Genomic DNA, 4,144 nt, shown 5'->3' with positions numbered 1-4,144 from the left:
TGCTCATACCTTACGGTGAGAGAAGTTGCATCTTGAGATTCAATTCTTTGATTTATGATGCCCAGCCATATGCACAATGAGAACATATATCCTTTTTACTAATCTCTGTTTTTCTAAGTTGAAACTATTTCTTTGTTACTTGGTGTGTGTGAAGTGCAATCATAGTCCTGTCACAAACTTGTTTGAGGACGGCAAAAGACTGGCCTTTTGCCGGACAGAGAAAAGACCGGCTTAGTTTATTTTAACACAACATAGCAAGCTCCATACATTTCAGATAGTACATGGCAGGATGCAGACTATGTGCAGTATTAGTGGTGTTTAGACTCCAAAATGGCAGTATTAGTGGTGTTTTAAAAAGAAAGATTCGTAAATGATGTTGTTTTCTACTAAGAAAATTCAGTAGTCGGTGTCACCATTGAGTGCCAATGTGATGGGCATTTAAGATTTTGATTCAGAACTCCAGGGTTCAACACAGATGGCTTCACTTCAATATTTTTCCCCATGTGGTTGATGGATGCGTACATATCTATGTACACTGGTACATATCCATCCATTCAACTTCAGTTTTGATGCATCGTGTATACTGAATCCTACATTATGTTGAGAAATTTAGATATATAAAAGTATCTGTAAGCCGACCACATACCACACATTTTAAAGGTTTATTTTCTCTACATCTGTACTAGCTTTGAACCAAGTATTTCTACTTTCTTTTTATTTGTTGCCAAAAATTAAGGAATGTCGATCTGATGTACTTTTACAACAATCAGCGTGTTGACGTGGAGCTTGTCCATTCGTGACATACCTTGTTTATGTGGGAGGGTTGGATGATTGAAAGTCGGACGTACCATTAACGACGGTTGTGAGCATGTATTGGGGAGACGAAGATTATGGGAGCACAAGAAAGAAAAGAAGAAGAAAACACGTTGCGGAGCGTGGCGGCCTCCCAGTTCTTGGCCTCCGTTGGGTGGCTAGACCACGCCACATAGAAGACGAGGGTTATGTCAGTTAGGGGCCTCGGCAACGACGACGAGAATGGCCAGGTCGAAATCACAGGTGCGTGACGGCTGGAGACGACCGCAGGGTCCAGAGATGGGGCGCACGACGGATGTGTTCTACTTCCCATTGAGAGAATTCTGGTGGGTTTCTCTAATAGTATGCCAAACTAACTAACAATTGTAGTTAACTATACCGCAGCAGCACACTTCTTATTTTGGGATTAAGCCTAATGCTTGCTCTACCAATCAAGTAGTACTGTTGTGAACTCATAGATAAAAACCATTCTCTATCCAATACAGTGTTAGCATAGCTGAGCGTGATTAGGAGGGCATGATTATTACTTTGGATTGCTTTACGTAGATTGGCATGGCTGATCTTCCCTTCCATTATTATTGCTACTTTTTGTTTTAATTCCATTGTTCTTCACTTGATCTTCGGATCCATGTTCCAGTGACTTCCTGAACTTTTACTTGTTGATGGGAAGTTTCTATTTTAATTTTTCTTTCACTTTATCTTCAGGTTTACAGGGTTAATGGATCCATGTTTGAGTTTATAGAAGTGTGTTTACTTATCTAGCTTTCTGTTTGAAATCCATCGACATTTTCCAAAATTCCCTTATCAATGCACGAGTTTCCTTTCTTAATTAACATGTGAAGTTCCTTGTTCAACAATGATTTTTAGGCCAAATCAGAGGATGCAGGTTGTACCATTGAAGAGAGAAAATTATGAGAAAACTACAATATATGAGAGGCTTGGTTGATACCTTCAGAAAAGCTACATCCCAATAATGTTGTGGGTTACACCTTCTGGCTTGAAAATCAGCTTCATAACAAGAAAGTTGCAACACTATATTGGTGGATAATTGCATTAAATAAATGCTGTAATGGTGCATTTGTTTTTAGATTTCTATTAACCTGGTACCAAAAAGGTATGCGTGCATGCTCGATTTTTTTTAGCATTTGTGCATCTGGCTATTCAAGCATCCTTGAGTGATACATATTTCTTTGTACATTGAAATGCAGTTGGAGAGCAAGGACCTTATATCAGTGGTGTTTATACTCCAAAATTGCAGTATCGGTGGTGTTTATACTCCAAAATTGCAGTATCAGTGGTGTTTAGATTCCAAAACCTATCTAAAGTAATCTGTCATTTGTTCTTCAAAGAGATTGTGTATCTGTTACCCCATGTCAGGTTCAGTACCTCTGGGTTCAAGATCTATAGCTACAAGTATTTTTGACTAGATTGTGATCATATATGTGCTAATTCATGCAGATACGCATGCTCTTTGAACTTTTGAAAGGAATGGATGAAATCATCATCAGAGCTTCTGCAAATGGGATCTCTCCTGTAAGCCCCGCTATAGTTACTTCACTGGTCTGAACTTTGAGTAACTTGATATATGTGTCTCCCAGACAAAAATATTTTTATTTATTAGTTGTATACATCGTAGGTTAATACTCGTGGATGTTGAAGAAGTTAAATGCTATGTACTCTTTATTAGTTTGGTTTGAAATGAAAAGGATGGCAAGCTTCTTCAGTTTATTAGTTTTTTGTTTGAAATGAGTTATTTTTTAAATCAAAGTTATATGGTCTATAATTATTGCCGGGAAAAACAGAACCCCCGATTGTCTAATAATACACATGAACTATGTACTTTCTATTTGTCTGGTTTGCATTCATGTTACGAGAAGCGGTCCTTCTACTATGTTGTTGCTTTTTTTTAATATACTACCAATCTATTCTGACTTAAAGCCTACCTATATATGTCTTAGAGCATCCACACGATGACATCAAGAACCTAAGGGGTGAGAGGAATAGGGAGACAGCAAGTTTGATTTCATGTTAACAAAAATTGACACAACATTTGATGTGATGTGGGTCTAAAGATACAGATTAGACATAACTAATATTGAGCCGCAAGAATATGTATGTTTCCATTGGAGTGAATTGCAGAAAACCACCACATTTGCGCATAGGTTTGCAGAAAACACTCTTTTACAAATTTGAGCCAGAAAACACTGATTTTTGGTCTAATCTTTTGCAAAAAACACTGATCGGTCTATTTGAACATTTTAACCGCGATTGTGACACGTGGGGTCTACATTTGATGATGTGGCATAACTGGTCTTTTTCAAAAGAACCCTTCAAGGAAAAAAAATAGGAAATCTCCCTTCCCTTCCCGATCCAATCAGGATTCAGGCCCCGCCGCCGTTCCCACAAGCCACCGCCGCCACGGCCTGGGCCAAGATGCTCGCTGCCACCTTGCGCGCTGCGGCGTATCTACCTAGCGCCTGCCACAGCCACAACCTAGTCCAGGTCGAGGTCGTCGGCCACGGCCGAGCCGCACGGGTAGGCCAGCGCCCTGCTCCTGGAAGCATGGGGTGGGGGCAAGCGGCTGCTCTGGCCTCTGAATCACCACTCAGAACGCTCGTCGCCTCCTCCTTCAGGCACGGTGACAGTCAACGGCCGGCACACGGATCGGCTGCGACCTCCCGGCAGCGACGGCGGCATCGGAGAAAGCAGCAGCGGCGCGGCCGCACGCAAAACGAGCGCGAGCAGCGGCTGCGGTGGCCAGCACCGGAGCCAGGAAGAGCAAGCAGCGCCGCGCATCACCGGAGCAAGCAACGGCACGCCGACGAGCAGAACAGGCGCGACCAACAATGGCGGCGAGCAAGCAGCAACAGCAGCGCGCTGCACGGGTTCAGCCAAGCGGCAACCATTGTCTTTGAGCTCTGCCTGCCGCCGCCGGGCACCGGCGTGTGCGACAGCGCATGAGCGCGGGATGGCCGGCGGCAGAGTTCAGCTGAGCTGGTGTGGCAAGGGCCCAATTGCATTTTAGTTTTCAAATTGAAGGGTGCCTTTGTAAAAACACCATGGACTAACAGTTATGCCACATCATCAAATGCAGACCCCACGTGTCATAATCGCGGTTAAAATGTTCAAATTGACCGATCAGTGTTTTTTTGCAAAAGATTAAACCAAAAATCAGTGTTTCCTGGCTCAAATTCGTAAAAGAGTGTCTTCTGCAAACCTATGCGCAAATGTGGTGGTTTTCTGCAATTCACTCTTTCCATTGCAGCACACAAGTGAGAATTGATCACCTTTTTTCCTTTATCATGTTCGCTCATTGATCGGGCGTGTACGT

The 4,144-nt window shown here is 42.7% G+C and overlaps 1 long non-coding RNA gene across 1 annotated transcript; it reads left to right on the top strand.

Annotated features, from left to right (window-relative positions):
• The first annotated feature begins 1,583 nt into the window (after nt 1–1,583).
• Nucleotides 1,584–2,559, top strand: LOC119306096. Its single transcript, XR_005148854.1, has 2 exons — nt 1,584–1,927; nt 2,022–2,559. It is a non-coding gene; the product is annotated as an uncharacterized LOC119306096 (long non-coding RNA).
• Nucleotides 2,560–4,144: the final 1,585 nt, after the last annotated feature.

This window comes from Triticum dicoccoides, chromosome 5B, assembly GCF_002162155.2.
Source record: "Triticum dicoccoides isolate Atlit2015 ecotype Zavitan chromosome 5B, WEW_v2.0, whole genome shotgun sequence".
NCBI lineage: Eukaryota > Viridiplantae > Streptophyta > Magnoliopsida > Poales > Poaceae > Triticum > Triticum dicoccoides.
The sequence above is the reverse complement of the archived record's forward strand: the minus strand, read 5'-3'. Positions and strand labels throughout refer to the sequence as shown.